Source organism: Barbus barbus, assembly GCF_936440315.1.
Source record: "Barbus barbus genome assembly, chromosome: 17".
In the NCBI taxonomy this organism is placed as follows: Eukaryota; Metazoa; Chordata; class Actinopteri; order Cypriniformes; family Cyprinidae; genus Barbus; species Barbus barbus.
Window position 1 is genome coordinate 10,736,175 of NC_136745.1, and position 14,050 is coordinate 10,750,224.

The window sequence follows — 14,050 nt, forward strand, 5'->3', positions numbered from 1 at the left end:
TGGAAAGCACAATGAAAAACATAATTTTTGAGAATTGTTAAAAACGGAGTTATCTGTTTTTTGCAAATGAACTCTTCATATATATAATACACACACACACACACACACACACACACACACACACACACACACACACATATATATATACATACATATTTACACACACACACACACACACACACACACACACACACACACACACACACACACACACATATATATATACACGCTCTAAACAAAACTTTCAATACTTTTCTCACAGCTGTTGATTGAGTGTAGTTGCTCTTGTTCCCCACAAGGTGTCAATGTAAACACAATGTATTATGCAGCCAGAATAAGTGGGAAGAAAATCATTACCATGGCAACATAACAGCCCACTCATAGTGAGTAGGTCCCTCTGAATATTGCTTCAGTAAGAAATCAAATGAGAGATGCTTTCCTGGTTCTGATGGCTGATGGTTGATATGTATCACTGTCAGGCCTTTATGTGGCTTTGTGTTTGCACCTGTCAGTTTCTCAACATCAATGCTGAGGACCAAAATCTATTTTATTTCATGATCAGATGTCGTTATGAAGGCTATTTATAGAACACTACTCATGTTAGCTTTGAAAAGTGTTTGCAGCTGTGAGCGTAGTTTTGTGAAATTGCACTTAAGTGTTTATATGCATGTGTGAATTAAACATAGATTGTTTAATGTATGTATATATATGAATTTAGAAGTATGCATTAAGCATTTTGCATGTTTATTTGGTGCGAGAGAGATTATGAGAAACAATAAATTAATCTGCATTTTCGATGTACTTTAAAACACTGCTTGTTTTAGATATATTGTCTTGTCAAGTTAATGAAATGAGGCACAAAAGATTTCAGCACTGAATTTAAAGGGATACATACAATTGATAAAATGTTCATTTTTGGGTGAACAATTCCTTTAAGCAAATTTGGGAATATGTTCTAATAACGTTTTGCTAACATTCCCATTAAGTTTAAAAATTGTTAGCTGAACATCCAACTGAACAACCACATCTTCATGAAGAAAAACCTTCCATGAATGATGTATAAATAGTGTTTTTTTTCTAATGTTTTGAGAATATTAAAAACCAAATAACTTGCCAGAACGTTCTGAACTCTGAAAACGTTCCTTGGGATATTAGTAGATTTTATTTTCCTGATATCTGAGCTCTTTATTCATCATGTGTGATTTGTTTCCCTTCACTCTCAGAAAAAAGTACAAAAAGTTTTCAAGTTTGTATCTCATTTAAGCTAAAAGATGCACATTGGTATCATATTAGTACCTAAATTGTACCATTTGAAATGTAAAGGTTCAAGAGGAAAAGCTGGAAGCAAACAGACTTTGATGGAAGTGCAGCACAGGTTTAGTCACCATCATTAGTATGTTTCCTCTTCCCGTTGACCTCTCACACTGCCTGATGGATGTTTGCTGTAGGCTTCAGCCCCATAATAATGATGTATGACTGTGTTCAACATGACTTTGATAGCCTGTGTGATAATGTGTCCCTTTGTAATAGCAGTTAGTAAAGTATCGCTCATTAAAATCGTGCTCCTCTGCCGCACTGATCAGATCCTGGAATAAGCCCTGGACCCACGCATTCTCCTTAGTGTGATTGTGCCACCCACGTCCAGCCCAGCGCTTGCTCATTTCTCAGAGAAATCAGTCTGTTCTGCTGAGGCTGGTCCACAGAGAGCTGAGCATTAAATATCACACAACATTACAGCAGGGCCGTTCATCTACATGTCACATGACGGTCATCGCACACGGATTTCAGATGAAAACAATATGCTGGGGCTTCAAAGTAAAATAATGCATGAAAAAAGAAGTTTCATATCATATATGGCAAGCCAAATCTGGTGTTAAATTAGTGAATGAGCTCTGAGATTTCTTTTTGAACACTTTAATTGAGATTTTGATCTGTGTCTGAGACACTGATTTAACAGAATAATAAGAAGTTTAAAAAAATAGACATGCTTTGAGAAGTAATTAGGTTGTAAGCCCAGTCTTTGCACAGTCACTTTGGCCCTAAAATTAGATGGGTGAGTCACTGGATCCCAATATGCGATGTCTACTACATACTAAAAATATGCAAATCATTGGGGATGCACACTTCTGAATTTGTATGAAGATAAAATGGCAATATTTTAATATAGTAGGTTACTCTACCCCAAAATATTTTTTTTTTCTTCATTAATCTGTTCCAAACCCGTAAAAGCTTTGTTCGTCACCGGAACACAATTTAAGATATTTTAGATGAAAACCTGGAGGCTTGTGACTGTCCCATTGACTGCCAAGTAAATAACACTTCTGTCAAGGCCCAGAAAAGTATAAAAGACATCATTAAAATAGTCCTGCCAGGTTCAATCTGAATGTTATGACGAGGATACTTTTTGTATGCAAAGAAAAAAAAAATACGACTTTATTCAACAATTCGTCTCCTCCTTATACTTAGGATGTACACTTCAAAAACCCACTTTAAATACTGTAGAATTTCTTTCTGGACACATTACATTTAAGTACACGCATTTGTCTAAAGCGAATTATACACTGCATTATACATTTTCATTTGACACTGGCATGCTGTTTTCAAAGTAGTATGATTTGGGATGCAATAATCCTTCTCTTGCATAGGAAAATATGCACATTAGGATGCAGACGGCATCTCTATTCATCTGAGAACCAATGAGAGAGATCATTATAATCATTGTTTAAATCTAAATACGTGTTGCACACAGCAGTGTATCAATATATCCGTGCAGAAACCTGCAGTAGTTCACAGATAATAAAAGGAAGTCTATGCCAAAGTGGAGAGTGTTTTGGGTCCATAATGTCAGGCTATGAAACATAAGAAACCTTTCTACAAAGTCAGTTTCACAAAAGAAAACAATTCGTCCGGCTCCAAGGGTCCAAACACCTTGAAATACCATGTATTTTATATTCAGAGTTATTTCAAGTCATTTTGTTGCAATTGTTTTTCTCGGGATGCCAAACGGCCTCATTTGAAATCAACTCTTTGTTTCAATATCACTTCATTTCTGCAGTCTCTGAATACAGACCAGCTTCAGGTTTCCATCTGATCGTGCTACACAAAGGTTAAAGAGGAAAAGTGGGATTGTGGCAGTGGTGAGTAATTGTGAAGAAAAATAGGTCCTGACAATCCTCCCCTCTGCATTTGGCACAGAGCCTGGGGTACGGCTGAAAGGAACGAGTGGGTGGACGGGAGGCAAAAGCTTTGGAATTACACCACATTTGGCATCTGTAGAGGCGAACATGTGAAAGCTGAATGCTCTACACCTGATTGTGTCATTGTTTTGTCGTGCACAATGAAATCCTTACACATTTTGCTTGTGACGTGATCAGTGGAGTATATGAAATGCATCAGCCAATGAGCGAATTGTGTTGTTTTTACATGCCATTCACAATATATAACACAGCCTCTCCTTTTATATAAAAAACAATAGATTTCAATACCATTAAAATAAGATTTGCTTAAACAAATTAAAACATAACATAAACATAAAAAAACTGGACATTTTGAATGTTCAGAGAACATTCAGAAATAGCATTTTCATACCTTAATGGTATTGCAAAACGAACATATTTTTTGTTATTTGGGGTAGCTGGCAGATGTTTGTCTGTTACTATATTGTGCATTTTAGGCTGGCATGCTGTAATGACCCATCAGAATAAGCCACTCAGAAATCAAAATCAAGTCACACTCAGTGGGCATAAAAATGACCCTTTAGTTAATTTTCGAAAACACCACAAAAGCCTGGACCAATTAAAGCACTTAGAAATGTGCTATAAGCAACATGAATCACTAATAATCAAAAACACATTTTCTATTTATACAAGTCATTTAGATATCAGAACTTGCAAAATCCCTAGATATCAGAACTTGCAAAATCAATAGATTTTTTTTAAATCTAAGATTGCATTTAATTTGTGGCAATGTTTGGCAAGAATTTGCTGATACACTGTACTTCTGTGAGGACTGCATTTGCACTGTTCATCATTCTCGCAAAAACTATTAATTTGCAGAAAACATACTGTTCATTTGTGCAGCATTTGGCAGTTTATGCCAAAATTTGCTGTAACACTGGATTCTTGTAATAGTACACCATTGTAAACAGTGCCAATGCATCCCTATTGCACCCCTACAGCAAAATCCTGACTAGAAATTGGAATTGTGAAAAATTATTCTGGCGTCGATTCCTTTTAATGATTCTGGTTCCTTATCAGTCTCGATTCTTTTAAGAAAAAAAAATTAAAAATAAATTCAAGTCTCATTAGTAAAGCATTAGTGTTTGATTCACTAAAAATAACAGACTCATATTGAATTAATGGTTTGTGATTTGGACTGCACTGCTTGTGCTGTAGATTTTTGATTTAGTAAAAAAACAGGAATGAATAAGAACTGTTTCTTGATTCCTAATCCTACTGCCTAACATTTCAATGTATTAAAAACAAAATTTGCCTGACCCAGCATAGGACACCCAGTTTGGAAAATGGATTGAATGGGTTTGTCTAAACAGGTTCTTGCCAGATTGGATACTTTATCCACCTGCTAAGAGGATTTTAGCGCAACTAAGCGATTTATCTAGTAAATGGTTTTGTAAATAAATGCATCTGCCAAGAGTTTAATTGTAAACGTAAATTCATTTGCCGTGATAAAGCAACTCTCTTGCACAACCTTTGCCAACTAATTATCTAAAAACGTTTGACAATTCTTCTTTTCAACTTTTCACAGTGTGCTTCCTTACCGGCATGATACAGCAGAGTGTTCCCTGCCAATATGGATCTTTTGCCTCATTCATTTGAGAAAGTAAAGCTAAAGGTTGGTTCATTTCTGTTTCCTCTCCTCCTTCTTTCTGGAGCAGTTCCCTGGGGCAATTTCAAAGCAAGACAGCAAAGTGGGGCTTTGTCATATTGAATTTGCAATCAAATCAGTCAATTTAAAAAGGTGCTCGTTGACTTAAAAAGGCTTTGCTTTTTTCTCTGTTTTTACTCCCAATTACCTGAGCAGCATTCCACAGCATGAGTAATGGGATGCAAAGTGGTCTGTCTGCCTCGGCCACATCTCCGGAAAGCACTTACATCTTCATGCACACGCACACACATAAGTAATGCATGCATGAAAGGACACACATGCACACATAATAAACAGTGTATCAAAACATGCACTGACGCAGGCTTTTCCTTTCTTTTTTAAGAGAATTTCAATGTCTTGATGTAATCAGCCGATGTTGCACAAACACAGCCAGTGCTCTTTGATTACTGCAGTACATTTTGTTTTAGCTGACTGATTAAATGTCGGTATGTACTAACTACCTCGGGCAGTTTTTCTGGATTACCAGGGTCATTCCTCTTATGCAGCAGCTTTAAAACTTTGTAAAAGAAAATGTATGTTGTTTTTAAAGAAATAGTTCACCCCCAAATTTTCTCACCCTCTAGCCATCCAAGATGTAGATGTATTTGTTGCTTTCACAGAGCAGATTTGGAGAAATTTACCATTGACTTGCTCACCAATGGCTATTCTGCAGTGAATGGGTGCCGTGAGAATGAGAGTCCTATAAGGGCATAAAAACATCACAACAATCCACATTCAGCAGTTAATGTCTTGTGAAACAAAAACTTGTGTAAATTATGAGCCCTCTATCCATAATATTGCTTTCTCCAGTGAAAAATTGTCTCGTCTGAATCAGGAGAGACAAAAGCACAGATTAAGCACAGTTTACAATGGAAAACAGTCCAAAACCGTTCAGTACAAATAGTGGATTTTAATATGAGAAACAACAGATGACTTTTTCACTGAAGGAAGCGTTATTATGGGTTATAGACTCATATTTTGTCTAGAAGCTATTTGGACTGGAGTGGTGTGGATTACTTGTGGATTATTGTGATGTTTTTATCAGCTGTTTGGACTCCCATTCTGATGGCACCCATTCACTGCAGAGGATCCATTGGTGAGCAAGTGATGTAATGCTACATTTCTCCAAATCTTTTCTGATGAATAAACAAACTCATCTTCGAAGGCCTTAGGGTACATTAATAATTAATCGAAGGCCTTAGGGTACATTATTAATTTTTGGGTGAACTATTCCTTTAAGGATAAATAGTAGCTGCTCAAGCTCAGAAACTTGGATTTATTATAACTTGATTGATTTCATTTATCATACATTAGTAATCATGCTTTTGAATGTTTATCTCATCTAATCTAATGACTATTCCTTGCTAATGTCTATAATGCCAGATGGAAACCTCAGGCAGGAAATACGGATACGGATGCAGATGCGGAGGTGGATGTGACCCCCTGGGTCGGACTCATATCAGACACACAGAGGTCATTCATCACACCTTGCTTCTGAATGACATCCACCCCCTCCTCATCATAATGCTTATCAGCCCGGTGCCACCAGGAATGCAATATCCTGCTCTGACGACTGCTGACAACATCCAGCTCAGCGCTGTGGATGTGTATTAATTTTAGGAGAGTTATGCTGTCTTTATGATGAGAACAAGCCATGTGTGGTTTTAACAGGCCAGTGTGCACATATGAACATATGGACTCATTATCATTTTTTTCTTAGGATGAAATATCTATTTTCATCTTGGCCAGAAATAAAACTGAATGTGCACTGTCATATATGTTCCCACCCAATCAAATCAAAGTTTTTTTTTTCCTCCCAGGAAGGATCCCGTTGTCTTTCCAAACACCGCTGGATATAAATAGACTCAGTAAATGAGGATTGTTTCATAAATTCTTCATGCTTTGCCAGATTTATGCTGGATCTCCAGTCATTTGGTCCACCAGCTAATTGTCTCCATGTTTCAGATCTTACCTGCTATAATTAGAACAATGCCAGAACGCACAAATCAACATCTGGCCACACTGTCACTGATCTAAGATCAGAGGAACATACGAATTTGTGAAATGCTAACTAAACTGAGTCCTGCTGATGCCTGCAGTAATTTGGCTCAATGCCTGCATGGGAAGGATCTAGTTGCTTTCTGCTGTTCTCTTCGAGTATACCTGGAAAACAAAGCAAAAATCGTTAACCCCCCCGAAAGACAGCAGTTTTGTGTACTGTACAGTAATGGTGTATAGTGTTTCTGATTAGATTATTTTGAGTGTAATGTTGCTTTTATGCAACAGTTCAATTTACAAGTATGTAAAAATTTATTTACAAGTATGTAAAAAACCCAATGATTGTTTCCAAAAGACTTTTTGTGTACTGAACTAATTCACTTACATAATTTAGCTCTCCTCCATTTTCACGGACGTGATCCAGTCGTCCACAGTTTCTCCATGGCAGTAGGTAATATTTCTTTTACACATTTAATTGGGTGACTTAAATTTTAAACACTGAAAATGATTTAAAGCTACTTTGTTTTACAACTAAGCCACAGCAGAGCCAAACACTAGGCTGGTGTATCCTTGCCAAAAGGCTGCGTTGTTTGAACAAATTTATGATTTTTATTGAATCAGTTGAATAAACAATTCAATGACTCACTTGAAGACAGTAACTTGTATCATTACTGAATTAGTTCCTGATTTTAACTTATATTATGTATATAACTGTGTGTCAAATAAAAATCTTGATCTTAGATGAAAACTTTAATGAATGAATCGATTGAACGGTCTATGATTCAGTTATAAAAATGGTCACTTGCTGCCAGCTAGTGGTGTAAGGCTGTAAATAATAATAATATAAGAAAATGAAGGCTATCTTAAGACTACTACCAATTTTGCATAGTTAATAGCCATAATAATCTCACCCTATTTTTTATTTGTTATGCACCCTAAGGGGATAGTTCACCTCAAAATGAAAATTCTGTCATTAATTACTCACCCCATGTCGTTCCAAACCCGTAAGACCTTCGTTAATCTTCAGAACACAAATTAAGATATTTTTGATGATATCTGAGAGCTCTCTGACTCTCCCATAGACAGCAGCACAACTGAAATGTTCTCAGACCCAGAAACGTGGTAAGGACATCGATAAAACCATTGACATCAGGGGTTCAACTACAATTTTTCGAAGCTACGAAAATACTTTTTGTGTGCAAAGAAAACAAAAATAACATAATTTATTCAACAATTCATCTCCCCGAGTTACCGTCTTCTGCCAAGAATTTATTCAGCTTTGTTTACGTTCTTGGGGGAAAGCGCGCACATGAACGTAATCAGCATAATCAGTGTTGTTTACGCTTAGGGTAAAGCGTGTGTATGCATTGTGATACTCTCCAAAATGTCGGAAGAGGGTAACTCTGGGGAGAAGAATTGTTGAAGAAAGACTTTATTTTTGTTTTCTTTGTGCACAAAAAAAGTATTTTCGTAGCTTCGCAAAAGTGAAGTTGAGACACTGATGTCACATGGACTGTTTTATCGATGTCCTTAACTATGTTTCTGGACTTGGGAACATTTCAGTTGCATTGCTGTCTATGGGATGGTTAAAGAGCTTACAGATTTAATCAAAAATATCTTAATTTGTGTTCTGAAGATGAACAAAGGTCTTACGGGTTTGGAACAACATGAGGGTAGTAATTAATTACAGAATTTTCATTTTAGGTGAGCTAACCCTTTAATTCTCCTAGCCATAACGTGAAAAATCTTGATCTGAAAATTTTCATCTGTCAGTGTATCCAAATCTTTATCTCCCATATGATGATGTATGACAAAAATGTTGACATATTGTACTGCAAAAACCATGAAAGACCCCTATTTCAGTGGATTTATTACACTCTTTATGAACTGTTTTGTAATGACCACAGCAGTGTGACATTATCTGCTGGTCTGAAAGGCTACAGGAAGACTAAATGTCCTGCTCACCTGCTTGGCTCTCTAAAAGCTGCATGTGGGTTCGATATGATTCCTGCCAACTGATCCATGAACTAATCTAACTCTTCCTGACAGGTGCAATAAGGGCAAACACAACCTCACCCGGTTAGTAAATTGTGTGTGTGTGTGTTTCTGCTTGCAAACATGAATGTTTGCATGCATGAATATTTCCAGGGGTGTTGGGTCTATGTTTGTCAAATGCAAAAGGACACAAATAAAAAATGTGAACTTATACTCTATATGCCTATTGAATTTTGTTGCCCATATGTTGTACTTCCATAGCTCAGTGTGTCTCAGATGCTTCTCCTGCAATTCCGTAAGTGAAACAGGCAAATATAAGACAATTGGTGACAAACTGTAAGTGACTTTTCATTGAAATCTCACAGGCAAAAAAAAAAAAAAATAGTCCATTGCCAATAGAGTAGAGAAGATGTAAGCTCATCTAACACAGAAGTCATTTTCAAACCAAGCAGCTTTCTGTTGATCAGCCTTGCGAAATCGCCTGACCAAATCTGTGAGGAACTCTTTCACAAAATTCCTGAGCGTTCATTCCTATTGAAATGATGGGATTTCACTGGTGAAATAATAAATAAGAATGAATGTGGATTGTAGCTCATATAATTTGGTCTTGGAAGCAAGATTTATAAAGTCTCAGTTTAATCTCTGTTTACTCATATTCCCAGCGAACAAAAATATGAATGTTTTGCTAACATTCCCATATAATTATGAAAATTATATTTTTCAGTGTCCTCAGAAAATTGAAAACATCCAGTTTTGAAATGTTTTAGAAACATTCTTGGTTATGTGAACGTTAAGGAAAATATTAAGGGGAACATTCAGTTTTGTCGTTTTGCAAACATTATGGGAACATTACTCTTAAATGTTCTGTGAACCACCTGAAACAAGTAGCAATGTTTACAAAACACTAAAATGCTTCAGAAATATATTATACATCTATTCATATATTACATTATGCAAGTACAGCTTGTTAAGGTTGTAAGGTGACAATTATTTTTTTATGTTATTCCTGGTTTGAAATATGTAAATTGTGCTTCTTTGGAACGAATGAATGAATTAATAAATTAATTTTAACAGTCACCTGTTTTGATGCTGAATAAATCCTCATTTTTGAAAAATTCTATTGAATGAATGATTCTGTGACTCACTCATATAGTCACCTTTTTTTTGTTCCTCTTTCCTAGTAACGTAAAAAAAACCCCACTAAAATGTGCACAAAAATAAAATAAAATGAAATAAAAACATTACATGAACAATGTATAAATTATGTTTTTGTGCTAATGTTTTGTTAAAGACCAGATAACAATGAACGAAAGCTCTATTAATGTTACTGGAAGGCTTTTCTTCATAATTTTTGTTCATGACCTTGCCAGAACATTCTGAGAGCAGTCCCTTTTAGATGGGTTGCTCTCTGGGAGGAACAACTGAGATAAAGATTTCATTTGTGATTTTTTTTTTTTTTTAATGAGCACACATATTCTCTCTCTCACAGAAGCAGGGAAGTATTTCTGTCAGGTACGAGCTGTCTGTACGTCTGCGTATTGGTGGGTAATCAGTTTAGGCATGAGTGCACCAAACAGCAGTTGGTCCCCAGGTTTATTTTGACTCAATCAAAACTAATCAGCTTTCATGCTATCACCTTCAGTTTCATATTTCACTGCTTTGACAGTTGGGTTATAACTTCCAATAGGTTATGCCTGGTGTGTGGGTGTGTTAATCTATTTTGTTTATTTGGATTCCCCAATAGCTGTCAGAGCAGTGAAAGCTTGACTTGTGGAGTATGTGTGTCCCTGTCTCTTTTCATTTTGCATTTTTGCTCATGGGATTCCTTCCGCCATCTTGTCTGGCTTTCACTGACAGTTCTAAAGAGAGAGAGGCAGGATTCGCTCATCCATGATTTTAACATCTGTTCCTCATTCTGTGCCACCCTGCACAGGTTACACTCGAATCTGCTTTCCAGGCTGCGAGGCATCTCCAGCTCCATCTCACTTTTACAGCTGACCGTCTCATTAAACAGAAAAATAGTTTGGTTTGAGGTTTTGCTCATTAATTATTTTAATTTGGAATAGTAAATTAAAGCCGTAAACCGCAAGAGGCTATGAGTTACGGTTGAAATCCAAATTTACTTTCTTAATGCATGGTCTTGTGCATGAATAATCCGTGCTCATTATTCAAAATAATTAAAATGTGTGTTTGTAATCTTTCATAAAAATGTAAAACTAGCTTTGCCTCTGAAATGATTTACCTTTTGGCTGTCATCATCAATAATTTTTTTTAAACTCTTATTTAAATCAAGCCACATCTTAATTTTTTTCTTTGACTTTTAAGACATTACGTTGTTAAGAACAATGCAAAAGAAAAACAAAACAAAACTATGTTTACACAAATGTTAAACAAAAATATTTATATGAAGAGTTCATTATATGAAGTGTCATCTGAAATTTTCTTCTAAAATGAATATTTTTTTCAGGCTCTCATGTGTAGGTTCAGTAATTTCACTTTAGTGGCAATGAATAGGTTATTTTTATCGCCATTAAAGTGAAATGACTGAACATAAATATAGGAGCCTGAGAAAAATGTACGGTGGCCGAGAGAGCTCAATGCGCTGCAAACAGAAAAAACACCTGCAAATTAAGAAAACAACTTCATCAATTTTCCAACACATGCGCTGCAAATGTTCACAACACAAGCAAATAAAGAAAAGCACTGCAAATAGAAAAAGACCATCTACAAATTAAGAAAACAACTTCATCAATTTGACAACACATGCCCTGCTCACAACACAAACAAATAAAGAAACGCACTGCAAATACAATTCTTTATTTGTTTGTGTTGTGAGCATTTACAGCACCTGCTGTCAAACTGATGAAGATGTTTTCTTGAATTGCTGGTGCTTTTCCTATTTGCCTATCGGCTACCGTAAAAATTTAAATTTTAGAAGAAACTTTCAGATGGCACTTAGAGGCTTTTGCATCTGAACTCTTCATATATTTATTAATATAATCAATTCTGCAAGTATAGCTTGTTACAATACAGATTGCAGGGATATACAGGTTATAATGTGGATATTATTATTCTAATTTTATTCCAAGTTTGAAATATATAAATTGTGCTCTTTGGATTAAATAAGTAAGGATATAAATAAGAAAACAAACAAATAAATAAAGTAAATATGTAAATAAATAAATAAAACAGCAGCAGAAAATTAAAAAAAGACACAAATGTAAAAAAAATAATATTTATACATTTATTAATATAATAAATTAAGCAAGTACAGCTTATTACAGAACAGGCCTATACAGGTTATAAAGTGGATACCATTATTTTAATTTTATTCCCAGTTTATATATATATAAATATATAAATTATGCTCCTTTGGATTAAATAAGTAAATAATAAATAAACAATAAACAAACAAGTAAACAAACAAACAAAGTTAATAAATAAATAAAACAGCAGCAGAAAAAAGACACAAATGTAAAAGAAATATTATATTTATGCGTTTATTAATATAATACATTACGCAAGAATAGCTTACAGGGTTGCACTTTATTTTACAGTACGTGTAATTACATGTACTTACAATGTACTTACAGCGTACTTAGCCAAGAAAGTACTGGTAACATAAGGTAACTACATGGGGTAGGGTTAGGTTTAGGGGTAGGTTCAGGGTTAGTACCTAGTTACTGTAATTACTACAATAAGTACATAGTATGTATGTGAGGAACAGGACTGTAAAATAAAGTGCTTCCTCTTAAAGTTAGAAGGTGAAAATAGAACGATAGATAGATAGAACGATAGATAGATAGAACGATAGATAGATAGATAGAACGATAGATAGATAGATAGATAGAACGATAGATAGATAGATAGAACGATAGATAGATAGAACGATAGATAGATAGATAGATACATTTAATGTTTAATGTTATCCCGAAACAAAACTCAATAATTTGTGTGTACTGGGCACCACTAAACAGCTTCTTCTCACAAAAAATACAGACCATTATTCCAACTATAGACTGTTTACAGTTGCCTGGTTATCATCTGGCTTGTGCATTCAGATACTTCTATTTTTAGAAGATATGAATATAGTTCTAATCATATGTCTGGATGAATTTTTTCAGTAATTAGAAAAAAAATGACACTTCTTTATTTATATGCACAGACTGTATTGTTTTGATTACATGATGATATGAGGGATCGGCCGCCACAGCAGCTGACCTCGTCACATTCCTCTCAGATCTGATGTCTTCCTGAATTGAGATGTGGGCACTTTAGCTAGGTTGTTGGCATGGCAACTGCTAGGCTTGTCAGAATGATAAGCTTTTTATAACCACAAGTTTACCAACTAGTGCTCTTTTATCTCTCGAGACCATCGTGAAGAGAATACTCACACACTGGGAAAACAATTCAAGTGCATGTTGAACCTTGAGTGTTTTTCAGTTGTATTGTAGCATCCTTCAAGTTTAGAGCTAAGACATAAACAATAACTGAAGTCTAACTTAATAAAATCTGTTTATTTATAAAATGTTTTTTCATGCTCAGGCAGACATGATTATTACAACTGTATTTCTCGTATGGTACATGCATTAACTCCTCAAATCATTGTTAAGGAGAGGTTGATTTAATCATAAATATAAATGAATAAATCAATTGCTGTTTTAAAATGACATGTGGTCATGACACTGAAACACTTTTATACATCTTTAAATATTTCCAGCCTGAAGTCTTCATTAAAGCTCAGGGAAAAAAAAATCCACCATTTTTCCACCAAGTGGCAGATTTTTTTGGGGCAAGGAAGATCTTGTATGGGCACAGGAGCAGGGGCGTCCGTTCTGCCAGGCCCCCGTGATACAGGTCCATATGCCACTGTGCCAGATGCCAAGAACAAAGGCATGGTAGCCGGAGCGCTCTCTAATGCCCTTGTCTGAGGCAGCCTGGTGCAGCCGAGAGAGGACGAGACAGCTAGAATTAATGAAAAACTAACAAGGACTGAGACTAAACAGTCTAACCGAGAAGCTGAGCTCTGCATGTGTCCTGGAGTCTCGTTCGAAAACCGTGAGCTCATTCCAGTTTTAGCATTTAACATCACAAACAAGGCAAACAGAAACAGTCTTTCCCTGCAGAGGCAAAAAAACAAACAAAAAAAAAACAAACAAAATGAACTGAGATG